Below are 17,923 nucleotides of genomic sequence, written 5' to 3' on the forward strand. Positions count from 1 at the left end.
ATTATTTACACCACCTAGAAACCAGTGTGCCCAGTTAGTATTCTCTCCAACAGAATCGCTCTCCATGTTCCTATTTTTCCTGATATTGGCTACTTGTTGATGGGTAATCATAATCAAATTTTGTCCATTCAATCACCCTTTGCATTCCAGTAACAGATAACTTCTATTCACTTTTACTACTTGTACAGGAAAAGAAAATATTGACTCCTTTTTTTTTTTTACTCTGGCAGGACTAGTGACTGAAACCCAATCACCAGCTCAAAAGCTTTTATCTTGAGAATTGTGCTTCTGATCAAAATAATTCTTCATCAAAACTTGTTTAGTAACTACATTGGATGCAATGTCACCTTTATCACTTAATTTGTGGGACACCTTTTTACAACTTTTGTCTTCTAACCTGGAAATAAACTAGTATGTGCTTTCCTACCCCTGAGTAATGTGAAAGTGTACTCTTCCATGATACAATGAGGTGTCACGTTGAAACTCGAAACTTTGATATCCAAAAACTTAGAAACATCATGCCGTGATGTCACAGCAGTCTGAACACCTTCTTTCACAAATGTCTTGTCCTCTGCACCAACCCATTAGAATTTGTCAAACAAAAAGCAACTTTCAAATGTTTTATGTCTTGCCATTCCAAAAATGTGCACATGCGATCTGATAGAAAATGTGAACCATTGTCCGTAACTATTTCCTTCGATATCCTTCCAATGTGAATACATTATCCATAAATGTGATGGCACCTTCAGTGCTAGGATAATCATCAAAGGAATAAAACACCCACTTTAAGTAATAATCAATTAATAAGATCAAATACTTCATGTTACTTGGTAAAGTCAAATATGGTCCTGAAAAATCGAAATCTTCTTTATCCCGTATCACCTCAGGAAATGGGACAGGATGTAAAGGCATCTCATTGGTTTTCCAGTGTTTATCAGAAAGAAGACATTCAGTACACTTACCAATGTAAAACCTGATTTGGGTCTTCATAGAAGGCTACCAATAAAAGTATTTCAATCTTTCACTTGTTTTGCTAATGCCCAGTATACCTTGATGAGCTAGGGAAATGATGTCCATTTGTAGGCTTTCAGGCGGTACAAATATCTCACCTCTCTTGATCGTATCACCCACAATAGACAACTCATCCGAAATCTGCAAGAATTTTGTTGAATCATGTGACAAACACATATTTTTAGGCCACTCATTGGATATGAACTGATTGACTTTTTGCAAAACACTATAAGACAAATACACTTCTGCCCATTCTTTTTCTTTCACCTTGATGTCACACTCAGTCACAGCATCCACTGCAGCAACAACATATTCCATGTCATCATCAAAATCTTCCTCATCCACAACATCCATTGGAATGCAAGACAAGCAATCAGCCCGAAAGGTCTTGCCACCAGGCAACCATTTCACCACCAAATTGTATACCTGGAACCTCAACACTAATGTCACTGACCTATCAGACATGTTACTTGTTCCACTACCATTTAAAATGTGAACCAAAGGTTTATGGTCAGTAAAAGTTAAAATTCCTGACCCCCCATGTATACATCCTGATCTTGTGCACAGACCACATGCAAGATGGTGCCTCCTGCTTAATGGTGCTATAATGCCTCTTGCTCTGCCCCAAGGTCCTATAGGTAAAAGCCACCGTTTGCTCCTTGCCTGATAACCATTGACTGAGAACAACACCTAAACCCATCAAGTCCGCATGAACCGTAATCATGCATTTGCTTTCTTCTTGACATGCTCTTAAGGCTAGTGTTTCTTCAATCTTATTCTTAACTTTAGCAAATGCTGCATCTGAATCACTAACCTGCATAAACTTCTCACCTTTTCTCAGCAAAGCTCTCAACGGCTCCACAATCAATGTATAACCTTGAACAAAATGAACATAGTATTCAGCAATACCCAAAATGAATGAAGGGAATTGCTATCTTTGGGAGGAGTTGCATACTTGATGGCTTTGATTAAGCAGGATGTAGGGTTAATAAGTGATGACGAAATCATGTGACCCAATTAGTCTAACTCTTGTCTTCCAAATTTGCATTTACTGCACCCGATGGTCATGCCACCTTGTAATAGAATAGAAAGCTCCTTCCTTAAAACCTCCTTATGATCTTCCATGTTCTCTGCAAAAATTAGAATTTCATCTTGATAGGCTTGCACAGCTTTCAAGTCTCCAAACTAAGGCCCATATTTATACTTTTTGACACAAATCAGCGCTAGGGCAGAATTGTGTCAAAAAGTTTACAGCCGGCTAATGCCATTCCAACACGGCAGCTGGGCGCCTTATTTATGGAATGACGTTAGCCGGTGCTGCGGCCTGGTTAGCGTAAAAATAAATGACAGTAACTGGGCAGGGGAGGCGAAGGAAAGACTGGGTTTCACTAAAGAATGGTGCAAGTCAGGTTAGAGTAAAAAATAATGGCTCTAACCTGACTTGCGCCATTTTTTGACGCACAACCCTCATGGAAATGATTCCTGTCTTAGCAAAGACAGGAGTCATGCCCCCTGCCCAATGGCCATGCCCAGGGGACTTCCAGCATGGCCATTGGGCACAGTGGTATGTAAGGGGTTAAAAAAAAAATTATACTTACCTGCACTCACCATGGATGGGTCCCCCCATCCATGGGTGTCCTCCAGGGGCGGGCGAGGGTGGCAGGGGGTGTCCCTGGGTGCAGGGAAGGGCACCTGTGGACTGCTTCCATAGTCTCCCACCATGGAAATGAGCCCACAGGTCCCTTAACGCCTGCCCTGACTCAGGCGTTAAAAAACAGCACAAATCTGGCTGGGCGCCATGGTTTAAGGCCCGCCCCCTCCTGTGCGTCATTTTGATGCCGGATGATAAATAAGGCACACAAGCCTTAGAGTCATTTTTTGCACGGGAACGCCTACCTTGCATGTCATTAGCGCAAGGTAGGTTTTCACGTACAAAAAATGACTCAAACTCCATAACTTTGGTGCTAGACGGGTCTAGTGTCAAAGTATAAATATGGAGTTAAGTTTGCGCCAAATTTGCGTGAACAAAATGATGCAAATCCGGCGCAAACAGAGTATAAATATGGGCCTAACTGTTCATTAACTTCTGAAACTAAATCAAAGTGGTCAAATTTTGCGAATGAGGTATCAGGGCAATCTGATGGTAAGCTGATCAAAGGTCAATGACTTGAACTAAATTTCCTTCACCAACATTAGCTAACAACTCATGTACTGTAGGAAGAGGATGGCACTCAATAACGTATATTCTTATATAGCGTAAGAAGGTCAGTGCATAACCTGATCACAGCTGATTACCCACAGTGATGAATCACACAATTCAATAACCCCTTCTGGACACAGTCTTTTTATGACTTGTTTAAGCTCTTCTCTAATACTAAGTAGCACTGGATGAACTTTGTGAACTACAGGCTGTGCATGCAGTTTGAGCTTGATGTGATGCTCTGGCCATACCTACCTGGTTAGGGAAAATCTTATTAAACTCAAATAGAATGCTTTCAATAGTAGTGCCAGAAGAACTACCAGATACATACGCTAAAGTCATGTCTCCAGCAGCTACAGGCTTTTCAGCACCAAGTTTAAGATACAACCCTATTTTTGCCAAATTCAACCGCCCAATAACATCTTTTACTTTTACCTCAACATACATTTTTGTAGATGTAACTCTTCCCAAACATTCTAATTTTGACATCAAATAACCAAGCATGTCAATGTTTTTTTCACGGAACCTTATAGGTTTACATCGGTTGGGTTGTATCTCCTCTAATAATAATCGGAGAACCGGAGTCTGCCATAACCTGCAAAGCAATATTATCAATGATAGCTTCACATAAAGGCTCTTTCACAAACCCTAAACTTGTTACCAAATTACATTCAATGGTTAACACAACATTACTAAGCTTTTCTGTACAGACGTCTTCTGTTAAATCTACACAACTGATTTTTACCACATTTCTGCGACTTCTACAGACAGCTTAAAAGGGACCAGTTGTATTTTACATAAAATGCAACGTTTCTCAATAGCTGAACATGTGGGATTATTGCTAAGGTGACTCTTTGATCCACATCTAAGGCAAGCAAAAGACTGTTTCTTTCTGGCAAATTTCCCACCCTTGCCACCTCCATTAACTAAACATATGGAATCAGTGTCATGTTCACACTAAGGGGCGACAATAGTGCTAACAAACTCCTGGATTTAATGCTTTGGAGAAGACCATTGACCTTTCTATACTTTTAGCTAAGTCAATGATTTCTTGCAGCATAGGATTTCTACAAATGAGTAACCTTTCTTGAATCATTCTCGAATAACAATTTAAAACAAATTGTCACAAATGTAAGCATAAATACTAATGCCAAAATCACACGTTGCAACTAAAACTTTTAATACAGAGATATGTTCTTCCACACATGTTGTTTGTGTTTGAAAACATTGTCTTTCAAGTATAATTGAGCAGTGAGTTGGTTATGGTCGACAGGAACTGAAATAAATACAGCAGAAGAGCAAAGAAATGATCACTGGGTCAGTGGGAACTATGCAGTAAGATGCTTCACTCGTCGTCAATCTGTCCTGAATAAAATCTTCAACCAAGGTGACATTTTCCAATAATACTTATTGCAGGAGCAGTGCTCAAGACGAAGTTGACCAGCCAGTAGACCAGCCAGCCTCAGATCCCAACAGCCACTCAGAACCTGGCCCAAACAGTCCACTCCAAAACATGGTGTAGTCATCCAAAACAATGCACCTTAAGTAAGTAAATGAAAACATAAGAACAGGACAAATAAAGGACACTACGACACTTAAGCCTTCACTGCACTAATTATCTTCTGTTGTGCCTTCAGAGAGTCTGAGGCCCTTGTTCTTCTTCACCCCAATCCTGGCTAGACACCGAAAAGTGAAGATGAGAAGAAAACATATGAGTGATTTTCCACTACTACATATGCACAAAAATATGTTTCCTTATTACAATAGTCACCGTGACAAAGTCTGGCATTGTTACATATCCGACACCCCCTACTGCATCAAACATTAATATTCGCATATGCTACTTTTAACCGCATGAGTGCGACTGGCGAGCTGTTCATTTCAGCAGGACTACTTCTGTACTGCAGCTTACGTGAAGGGGTTGTCTGCTGCGCTGCTAAAGAAATAGCTGTAGAATAATTTTTATTTAAAAAAAAAAACTTGTTGGAATGCCGGTGACAAGCTTCCCAAGTCTGATGTTAGTGTGACGTCACAGTAAGCAAATTAAAACCACGCAGCAACTTTATGTACCATCTGCCTTCACTTTGATCAGTGCTTGTTGGCATAACTCAGTCCCAAGCACTGATCAGCATGGCAAAGGTACCGACACGATATTGAGGTAAACAATATTGTTGACAAAATATTGTGTCAAAAATATTGTGAACCTATACTTATAATGGTAAGCACAAAAATAGTGCAAAAAATATTGTTGTGTAGTGTTTTTTTTTTTGCCAATCAAGATTGCCATTTGACGAATCTTCGTGAAATTTTCAAAACTTATACTTTAGTCTATTCAGCTGCTGTGTTGAAAGCTTTGGGGGTCATCTGTCAAGCGGGGCCCGAGAAACAGTGAGGCTCCCAAAACACTTTCCCCCATTCTATGTCAAGGGGACTTTTCACATTTTTGAACACGACTACAGCCCGAACTGTTTGATGGAATTACACCAAATTTGGCAGAAAGCTAGCTCTTGGTCCAGAAAGAGTGCTTTTTGTGATTTGGTGTAAAACCATTCAGTAGTTCTAGATATATTAAAGGTCAAAAATATAGATATCTAAGGACTTGGATCCAACTGTCCCCATGCTGATATCTGATTGGCTGCCAACACTTCAACAAGGAAATGTTGCCAGCCATCTTGGGACTCGGCTTTGGAAAACTTTGTGAAGATTCACCAAAGGGTGCCAAAGATATAGGCAAGTCAAAAAATGTTTTTTCTATGGAAACATGGTCCTAACTGTAACTACCTAGTGGCGAATGGCATGATTAATTTTATGTTTGACGTTCCAAAGCCCAATAAAATACTTTGGGCCTCATTCCGACCCTGGGGGTACAAGTACAACAGGCTGGCGGAGCTTCATTGCCCATTCTGACCGCGGCGTTAAAGCCGCGGTCAGAAAAGGGAATCCGATGGTTTCCCGCCGGATTTCCCCTGCTTGGGCAGAACCTCCAGAGATTCCGACCCCCTTCCCGCCATCCTGTTCCTGGTGGTTGTTACCGCCAGGAACAGGATGGCGGGAACGGGTGTCGTGGGGCCGTGCAGGAGCCCCCTAACAGGGCCCCAGGGAGATTTTCACTGTCTGCATTGCAGACAGTGAAAATCGCGACGGGTGCAACTGCACCCGTCGCACCCCTGCAACACCGCCGGCTCCATTCGGAGCCGGCCTCTGTGTTGCAGGGCCTTTCCCGCTGGGCCGGCGGGCGCTCCCTTGGCGGGCGCCCGCCGGCCCAGCGGGAAAGTCAGAATGGCCTCCGCGGTCAGAATGACCCTCTTTTTGTCTAAAATTTGAATTTGTGCAGCGGAACAACTCTTTGGTGGTGCCGCTGATCACTGGTTGTCGAAGCTGAGTGTGTGTATATATATATATACTATATATATATATATATATACAGTATATATATATATATATTTAGTATAACATAGTTAAAACACATGTATTTTACTTTTGTATATTTTAAATGTATATAACTATGAATATATACATGTGAAATAATAAAAATATTTATTTTACACTACATTACCTTTTTATACTATAGTTTATTAAATTGAATATATATGTTCATACTAATAATTATATTTTCATTATGTTACACTATAAATACATATATTCATAAATACACACACAAGAAAACCATACAAAGTTTAAAAAAAAAGAATAAGAAAAAACGTATTGAATAATGTAAGCAACTAAAATATGAAAAATCAAAAAATCAAAAAACACATTTACAAAAATACTGTAAACTTTCAAATACATTTTAAAATGAAAACAAATGATGTAAAATATTAAAAAAGCATATTAAATATACTATTCCCACTCTAGTTTATTCAACAGTAAGGAAAGTGTTGGACTTCAGATGGTTAAAATTTACTATTCGCATTCCAGTCGGTGCAGCTGTAGGGAAAGAGTTGGATTTTGGAGGGTTAAAATGTACTATTCCCAATCCAATGAGTGCAACTGTAGGTGAAGTGTTAGGCTTTCCCTACAGGAGGGGAGATTTACTATTCCCATTTCAGTCAGCGCAATAGTTGGAAAAGTGTTGGACTTTGGAGGGGTAAAATGTATTATTCCCATTCCAGTCTGTGCATCAGTAGGGAAAGTGTTGGATTTCAGAGAGGAGAAAATTACTATGCCCACTCCAAAGAGCACAACAGTAGGGAAAGTGTTGGACTTTGGAGGGGTAAACATTACTATTCCCACTCCAGTCTGAGCAACAGTAGGCAAATCATTGGATTACAGAGGGTTAAAATGTACGTTTCCCACTTCAGACAGTGCAACAGTAGGGGAAAGTATTGGACTTTTGGGGGGGGGTGGTAAAATGTACTATTTCCACACCTAATGCCACATCTAAAGCCCATGACGAGACCAGGGCAGGTGCAAACCGCCATTATTTAAGCAGGGGGAAAAGATCAGTGCAATGTGAATCTCATTTGAGTGAAAGTTCTAGCATACATGCATACATGCAACATTTCAGAAGAGAGTTGTAGAAGGGAACACCCACCAAGACAGCTAATTTGGGAGAAAAACCAGAAGAAAATGTTTTCTATAAAATACATTGGGGACACTTAGTTTGTTTGTCTGCCTGCCTGCCTGTGACTACCCATCCCACACTGCACTGGGGGGAGTAGGACCTAGGGATCATTATCAGTGGGAGCCCTTTAAAGAGCTTCCTTCATCCCGCAGCATGTGAGGCTTTGGTTGCCTGCCTGCTTTGGACTACCTGTACCACACTGCATTGGACCACGGAGGAGGAGGGCCCAGAAATCATCATCAGGATGAGCGCTTAAAAGCACATTCTTCATTCTGAAGTGCGAGACAAGCCCAGCCCAAGGGTGGGCCCATCTAACCTTGTCAGAAATCAGAGGCAGCTGAGCTGGGTCACCCCTCTAAGCCCCATGGACAAAGGTAGTTACATCTTTATGTGGGAATTTATTTTTTGTTAGCTGTTCCAGAATTGTCAGTAAGCTTGCCATAGACACGCATATAACACCTTCCTTGTCTCTAGAGTAAGCCTCACTTCTAGGAAGAATTATTGACGCCCTTTGAGATAAGGACTTGTTAAAATTTGGTGGTATAGAGGTTGTTGGCCAATTTTGTTTTCCTTTTGTTCACGCTATTGCTTAGAACCTTTACTGTGCCAGTAATCCTGTACCCAAGCCAAAAGCTGCTAGATAAGTACTACTAATTCATTTTAATGAACAGTATGTTATGCTGGTCATTGCTGTCTTGCTATTATACTCTGTACAATTATGGTTGAATGTTTTATGTCTCTTACTGCTATTTGCTTTTATTTAGTGAATATTTGCTCCTTTGCAACATGGGGAAATGTAAATCCACTGAACGCACTCAAGGAGCTACTAAACGTAGTAAGGTGACAAAGAAGTAAAAAAAAATTACTCTCAATTAAATAACCTTACTAATAGAAGAGGTTGAATCCATTGTTAATAACAGACGTTCATTAAAAGGGACTCAGGGGGCATTAAACAAAAAATGACACATGCTCCATACACACTCCCCAAACTATTTAAAAAGAAGGCAGCTTATAATCCACTAGTTAGGGAAACATCTTTCCAAGATCCTACCCTGCTTATCTCCATCGTTAACTTAAATTGACCCGATCTACCACAAACACCCCCTTGAAGTCAACTATAGTCTGCAGAAATCATTTCCTGCCCCTCGAAACAACAACAGAATCTCTGACCAAGACAGGTGGCCAAAGAATTTTAACAGATCAGCCTCTTTCCCATCTAGATTACCACCTGGAGTCACTAAAGGAGCTGAGGTCAGAAATAGGGGGTCTCAAGACTATGATTTTGCAATTAATCAATGTAGTGAAACATCTGACAGCAGTAGTAGCCGAGCCTAACAACCCAGGAAAAAGCAACTGTGAGAACAAGGGACATGGGAATTTCTTAAAGCTTCATATTTCATCTAGTTATTCTAGAGTGTGCGAGGAGCCTTTAAGTGGAACAGCAACTAGGTTGGTACAGAGTGCCTCCACATCAGAGACAACAGGGAAATTGGGCACGTTTGCAGGGTTGGAAAAAGTTTGCTACATAAAACTGGCATTTACAATCCGGAGGTTCGGCTGCTGGAAGCTAGTATTCAGCCATTGCCAAGCAATGGCAATCAACAAAGAGTAAGTCATTGACCGATAATTGAAACTAAACTGTCATCTGCACCAAATCATATGACAAAAAGCAGCAGAAAACTGTTGCGTATGCTCACTGAAGGGGCTTGTCACCACCAGCTGAGATCTATACGGTCAATGTACCTAAACTCTCTTTTCCTTCAAAATATAAGGTTTCCCTAAAAAACAAGGATATGCACTGGATATGACATGTCAGAAACTGTAGATCAGTGACCAGGAAGACATCTTTAACACTAAAAGACGCTCTGTCAATGGCTCTAATTTTGATTGTTTTGAATTGACTTTTGTGGACAGAAATCTAGGTGATAGTCTTGTGGCCCTTGATGCTAGGACTAGTCCCCTAAATGATTCCACCATTCAATTGAAATATCATCGATTAGAGGAACACATGGCTAATATCCACCAAACCCTGCACTCTCAATCCAAGTGTGACTCCATTTGTGGGGATCTTTGTGGACTGAGCAGAGAGAGTATTCCTCCTCTATCAATATATCATGCATCATTTGACACAACGCATAAAATGAGAGCAGGAACATGTGTCCTGGAGTCATTGAATTCACCCCTCAACCCTAGCCCCTAGGAGGAGGAGCTTACGGCCTATAAATAATATATTACAAACTGCTGAGGGAAATTTTGTTTTCAATAATAATATGATTTATCTACACAGCCCCTTGCTCTTACAAACATACCAAAATGTAAATTGACTGAAAGCTAGCAATGGTTTCCTCGAACGTGACAGGTTTGAAGCACAAACTTGAATGACTTTATGAGCAATTTGACAAAAGAAACCTGGAGTAGAGAGCCTCATTTAAGGCTGGTTATACCAATCTGTAGATTCCAGCCACAGCTACTTTTTGTGGCCAGCCATACAGTGAGATGCTGATATGGGTTAGAGTTTCACTTAACTGCACAATACAGACAATAGAGATTGATTCTCCTGATGACATCATTGGAATACAGTTTAGGACAAGAATGAACCTTAATGTTGATATCTATAATGTCTATGCAAGCCTGGGTCAAGGGATGCAAACCGTCAGACATGCTCCAAAAATTAGAGAGCTATTAGGAGAAAAGGAAATACCCATCATATGGTATACTGGCCGGGGATGTTGATACCACATTCGAACCCCTGGATAGAGATGACATTGATGTGTCTGGAGAAAAAGATGAGAGATTGGGCATTCCCCTGCTTGACCTAGCTCCAGGTAAAACATGGACTTGAACTCATACTGAGGGCCCTTTCATTAGACTATGCACTCAGGGCAAAGATTGGCACAACAAAGTCAGGCAGAAAGGGGGCCTTTAAATTTCATGTGCCTAATTGCAAGAGTCATATTGACTACATATTGGTTGATCTTAGACTATGGCACAAATGATAGTCAAGGAGAGGACTGAGAGTGACCACAATCCTCTTTGCCTCTATATGTTGTCACTATGGGAAAATCTGCCCTCTGATTTCCTCCTGCAAAGATTAACAATAGAGCTACAGCTAGCTAATAATAAGCATACATTTAAAAGCCATTAGCTAGCTGGATGGCATAACACATTGTCTTCCATTAGTCTGGACTTATTAAGAGCCAAATCCAACTTAGATGCCTTATTGACTAAAATCAATAATACAAAGGAAGCAACACACACCCATTCATGCTTTCTCAATCATCTAGTCCTTCATTTCTTAGCTTTTAACACTCAAACCAAGAGTGATTTCCACAATACTAACACCTGCTTTAACAAGGAGTGTAGACAGGCGAGAAGCCAGTTAGCAATGGCTAGTAGATGCAATGGCTAAGGACACATAAAAGCTCAAAGAAAGGCATATAAGCTAGCACAATAAAAAGCAAATAGGGATTGGGATGAGAAGAGATGACGCAATCTACTTAAATCATGCTCCATCAAAGATCCTCGTAAAGTCTTGTCTTTGGTGGCTTAGGGAGGGAAAGTGTCTACATCACAACTAGCAAATTACATTTTACCACTTGACTGGTTTAACCATTCAAAGCCTTATACGCTGATGAATTTCAAGCTCCCAATCACGATTTCCAGTATGAAGCCTTGAAACAGGATAATCTGGTGTTTGATCAATCTGATATAAAAATCTGCCCTTCATGCCCTTGCAAATGGGAAAGCACTAGGCCCAGTAAGATACTGGGAGACATCTTTATCCAGGATAAATAAAACTGGTCTAAATAAATCTTAGAGCTGACTAATGTAATTGCAAGGGGAGCACCCATTCCAAGCTCCTAGAAAAGAATAGAGGTTGTACCAATATATAAAAAGGGAGATCGAATGATGCCTATAAAATATAGGCCAGTAAGTTTAATTGATACTATCCAAAAGGTCTTTTGCCGGTTGGAATTGGGAAAAATCCACAACTGAACTGAAGACTAAAAAAACTTACCCTACTGCAAGCTGGATTTAGGTAAAAAATGAGTACTATAGATCAGGCCTTCAAATTTATGCTTTTGTATTGTAAGGCTATGTTAATTGGCAGATAATACTTATATTTGACCTTCGTCAACTTGAAGTACGCCTTCAATCTGGTATCCCACCAGAAGTTATGGCAGGTACTACAGGACATGGGGATGCCCTCAAGTATTCTGGTATTTTTATTAGTCTTAATGAGGGTATTTTTGCCAAAGTAAGATTGGCAAGCAGAGACAGATTACAAATCAAATTCCCGTAGCAAGGGCTTTTGCCAGGGCAGCATTCTGGCTCCCACCTTGCTCTCTTTGTATCTGAACAATGCAGTTCAGTTCCTCTCACTGCAAGCTACTGATGCCCCTTCTTTGGCCAAAGCAATAATACCTACTCTACTTTTTGCTGATGTACCCTGCTGGTGTCCCAAACTCCAAGCGGATTGCAGCACTTATTGAACCACTTTGAAGAATTTTCCACTTTGTGCAGCTTAGAAGTAAACACAGCTAAAACAAACTATATGACTATCAACCAACATGAATTGTATAAAGGGAGGATGGCACTGGGAAGAGTAGAGCTTGAAAAAGTAGATGCCTTTGATTATTTAGGAATTATGTTAACATCTAAAATGTAATGGAAAATGCATGTTGACAAAATTACCCTAAAGCACAAACAAATTGTGAGTGCCATATTGAGAGAACACCATCTATCGCATAGTAAGCCAGCCCTCTCCAACCCTGCAGCTCTACGATTTGAAGGCTGTGGGTCCTGTCCTTTATGGTGCACAGCTCTGTGGCTTCCATAAATTAGCAGACATGACTAGATCAGAAAATACATTTTTAAGAATTTAAAGGTCTGATTATGAGTATGGCAGACCATGGACCGCTGTACCCATGGTGGCGATCCAACTGCCGCATCTTTGGCATTCCGAACGCCAGATTAGGATGCTGGTGGTCATACTGTCGTAAGACCATCACCACAGGTAGGAACATGAATCCCTATGGGTTGGCAGTGGTGCAAGTTGTGGTTAGGCACAGCAGTGCCGATGTCGGCACCGCTGTGCTGATCATGACTTGCCTTTCCGTAAGCCTTTCATGATGAGGACCCAGCCATGAAAAGGCTGGCAGAAAGACAGAGATGGGGCCACAGGGAGGTCATTGCCCATGCACGTGTCGTGAGCAGTGCAGAGGCCTCTCTGTCAGCACACTCAGAATGTGTGCACTGTCTGCCATGGCCGACAATGCGCATTCTGAGTGTGCTAGCGGCACCGCAGTGCAGTGCCATTGCGACCCGAAGCCAATGCCACCGCACTGTTTCCGCTGGCCAATCTGGCAGGGAGTTCATAATATGGCAGTGGGGAGGCCACCTGCTTGCCAGTGTTTTCCCCACTGCTGTATTGGCTGTCCAACGGTCGGACCACCAAACTCCTAATTTGGCCCGTAGTCTCTCTTTCATCCCCATACTGATATACCTGTTAAAACTTGATTTGGGGAGAAAATTGATTCTAGATAAAGCAAGAATTCGACCCATCTTGTTTTGGAGGCGGTTGAGAGCCACACCGGAACTAGCTGCTTATGTAGAAGACCTGCAAGTGCTAGTTAAGCAGGACACATTTCACAAAATAGATTGGCTCAATAATATTAAGAAACTATTGAGCTCTCCGAATTTGCAAGAGTTATGGGGTACCACTATGACTGAGCATCTTCCTTTCAAAGTGAAAATAAAATAACTATATTGGACATGGATAGCCCAGAACTGTGGGGTATGCTGTCAAATTAATTTGCTGAATTCAAGTCTATCAGTAGCAGTCTATCAGACAGAAAATTATGTATTCCAATTAGGTTAGGATAATTTCCTCTCATTGTGTTTACAACTAAATTGTCAACCACATGTTATGTTATGTTATTAGATTTTATATAGCGCATTATCTGCCCGAAGGCCTCATCCACATTATCCTTGACATGACCAGTTTGTAATACCCACAATGATACTGTAGCTCATGTCTTATTTGCTCATGCAGGCTATTTACTTCTCAGACTTACTTGGATCCAACCAGTTTGCTCCCAGATTGGCATATGGAACTATGCAGTAGCCTAAGAAAACTAAGATCATCTCACATGTGCACCGTTGACAGATTCCTAGGAAGGATGTGAATTATAAGGCAAAAGGCTATGTCATTTCAAATTCAAAGCCAATAGTAAAGTTTGTATGCCTTTTATGTGAGGAGGGATCTAATAGAACTCATGTGCAACCCTGGTGCAGAGTTAACATCCTGGTGATTACATCTTATTGTTTACATAGAGGTTTGATAAGAGGTTTTGTATAACAATTAGGTTTTGTGGTCCTATAAAAATTTACTTGCTCATGGGATTCCCCAGGTCCTAGTCAAAACCATGGTTAAATATTATGGGCATAGTATTTGGAAATAACTGACAGTAGTCCCCATGAAGGATAATGGCGGTGGTCAACTGACTATATATAATTGACTTTATGAAATGTAAATTGGGTGCTGCGACTATACACTCTGAACTTTATATTATTTGCAAGAGACATATAGTAAACGTTTTACTTTCATATCTCATCAAGATTGTGCATATTGTTTGCCTTGATAATGCAGGCTATCTAATTAGTTCAACTAGCTCCCCTGGAGCTAACCAAGATTAAAGGTTGCAGGAAGGATAAAACATTAATTTAAAACTAAGATTCTGTTGTATTTTGATGATCTTCTTTTTTTTAAAAAGAAATTCTCAACCAATTGATTGAACCTTTTGAATACATTTCGATCATGTTTTATTGTGTTGTGGTCTTAACTTTTACAGCATTGTTGATGAATAATGTTTTATATATTTACTCCCAATCTAGTCTGTGAAACAGTAAAGGTTGGATTTTGAAGGGGTGAGATTTACTATTTCCACTCCAAACAGCTTAACAGTAGGGAAAGTGTTGAAATGCAGAGGTTAAGTTAACTATTCCTACTGCAGTCTAAAAGTAGGGAAAGTACTTCACTTCAAACTCATTACATATATAAATAACATTGTGAATGTAGTAAAATATTTAATTCATAGTATAAACAATATTAATTAGGATAAATATGTGTACATATACTTATACATGTAATACAAATCAATGTTGTATTCAATAAAATAATGAATTATCAATTAACAAATAATTGTTATTCAATTAGTAATTAATTAACTTCCCACCCTATACCCCTGCAAACTAGCAGCTCACACCTAAAGTATAACTTAAAAACTAATTGTTTTATAACTTAAATATTGAAAATTCAATTGAATAGGTAATTCACGAATAATCATTAATTAATCAATATTAATTTTTAACTAATTAACTTCTCACCCAATACCTCTACAAACCTAGCATCCTACAACTAAACTATCAGTTAAATAAATCATTATTGCATATTTCACATCATTAAAATCAATTAAATAATTAATAAACACTTAGTAATTGATTGTTAATTAAGTATTACTTAATTAACTTCCCAACCTATACACCTACAAACCTAACAGCCTGCAAATAACAAAGAACAAAAATAAATCAATATTGCATATTTACATAATAAATATAAATCATATGATTAAATAAAATGTATTACATAATTGCTAATTATTAATAACTAATTAACTTCCTGTCAAGACAGAGCCACTCACCTGAATAGCAGGATGTCTGCAGGGGCGATGGTATGCCCCCGACCTCCTGGAACACCTCTCGGCACTTCCTGGTGGACACAGAAACCACAGCAGGTGTCCCAAAAGGAAAGGGGAGTGGAAGAGAAAGAGACAAAACACTGTCACGTCTTGCAGGTCCAGCCAGGCACCCTGTATCTTCGGGGGCAGGTCATTGTTGACAGAGTGATAGTAGAGTTAGTGCACTCAACTTCCTTAAAAAATAATCTCTCTTTCTGATGCGGGCACAGGAGCGGTAGAAGAACACTGGGATGCTCCAGGACTTTTCTTGGATAATAATAACTGTTGGCACAATTACTAACACTGCATAACCAAAAACCCAAACTGAGTACCATAACAATAAGTACTGCAACACTAGGGCTGGCTTCACAGAGATTCACTGTTGCACACTACAATTAGAACTGTGGTTGCACTTATCATGCACAAGGAAGACAAACAAGGACATCAATTATATCACATATAACTTTCCTGCATGCATAGGGTTAAACTAAAAGGAACAAAAACAATCCAAGAAATACAAATGTCCACTCTAGGTTCAAACAGTTAGGGTGGCACAGTTTGGTTTGGTTTCACTGTGTGTGTGAAAAACCCTTCGAAAAGCAAATTCCTCAAACCTGAAACACAGACACGAATGACACAATTTAAATCCAAGAGTTGTGCTATTAGAGAAAGAAAAGTCACATAAATGCTCTTTTAAAATTGCACTGTCACTTTTTGTAGTACTTAAGCTCAAGCAGATTTCCTGAAGCACATTTAGGCAAGTAACTACAATAATAATGTAGAATTCTAGTCACTTAGCTGCAGTCTTTTCCGGTGTGCTGGAGGAATGCCTGGTGTCAGCTGGTACAGGAATGAAGAAAAGAATTGCCTCAAAAGTCCTGAATACGAGGATGACAGCAGGGACTGGACTGCCAAGTCAGATGCTGAGACCAGGAAGCAAAACAAAACCACGCAGGGAGGCATGCTTCTCTCTGCTATTTATAGCCAATCAGGAAAGCAGTTGAGATGAGTCACCGCACACAATTAGAAGCACATGTCTACACCTGCTCACATCAGCAAACAAGCATTGGTAAAACAAGCATTGATAAAACCAATTGTGTAACACAGCACATTATGTTTACTTACAAACATGAAGGTTTAACCAAGAACAGAGATATGATTTAACCCTAATCCCTGGGGATGCTGACAGATAACGCAGGAGGCACCTTGGGGATTCCTGACACTTCCCATCCTATCCCCCTAGAAACCCAGCAATCTATGACACTATAAATAAGTATAAAAATTAAGCAAAAAAAATCTACATTACTTAAGATTACAATCTATATTTAAACATAAACAATAGTTTTATTTGTGTGTCGCTACATTTATTTTTCTATTATTTCTGCCTCCCGATATTTTTAAAATGATATTTTGTCCGAACATTAAAGGGACAAATGTTCCTTTTCCAGAGGTACCTCTACCTAGTGGATCCCTGCTTGAGTTTCACTGAAGGACTGTGACTCCCAAGCAAGGATCCACCTACTAGACACACCAGTGTGGGGGCAGAGCACTCCCCAGGCAGGAGCAATGGCTCCTCTCATTAAAAAAATTGAACATTCTTTATGTCTCCTGGTGGGCAGTTGGTGGTTCACACCCAATCACCCCTACAGGTGGGTGACAGCCCACTAGACACAGGGGCAAAATTCATTAAAAAACAGAGGAGTGAGGCAGGTTACAACTGGCATTGGGCCATGCTTCCACCCCAGAAAGAGCTCAACGGTCTTTCTTCCCCTTGGGAGGAAGGATTCAGGGAGGCTAATCCTTGATCTTCCCTCGGGGGCGGGGGACAGAAAACTGACTAGACAACAAGGAAACAGGATGAAAGGAAAAAGAATGGGTAAGGGTTTAAAATTATATCTGCTTCCCTGGTTCCTAGACCAACCCCATCCCCATAGAAAGTGAGATGAAATTTGCATTCTTTTGGGTGTTGTTTTGCTATAAGGGCCAATAAAGAGGGAATAAATTACATTTCCTCTCAATTGCCATGTTGAATGACCACACTATTCAGACTCTGGGTCTGCATGTCTGGTCATTTCTGAAACCTAATAAACAAATTAGTTCAGGGTGGTGTGGCTTGCATAGATCCTGCAATGTTTTCTTACCTAGAATGCCCTGTAAACATTAAACTTTGGCTAAAACCATGTTTTTTTCCTGCATGTACGTGGGGTAAGATTCAGGAAACTGTGGGCATCTACAAAATTCCTACCACCCGTCATTCCTACTGATAAAAGAGGTACCCCATTGTGTGCCTGGACCTATCATTTGTGACATGATAGGTCCCAAAGTACAATGTGGAGACTTAATATTTCCTTCGTGAAAAATTTTGCATTTTGGCATTGGGTGGGCTATAGTATATACTGCCCTTTCTAG

The sequence above is a fragment of the Pleurodeles waltl genome, chromosome 9 (assembly GCF_031143425.1).
Source record: "Pleurodeles waltl isolate 20211129_DDA chromosome 9, aPleWal1.hap1.20221129, whole genome shotgun sequence".
Lineage (NCBI taxonomy): Eukaryota > Metazoa > Chordata > Amphibia > Caudata > Salamandridae > Pleurodeles > Pleurodeles waltl.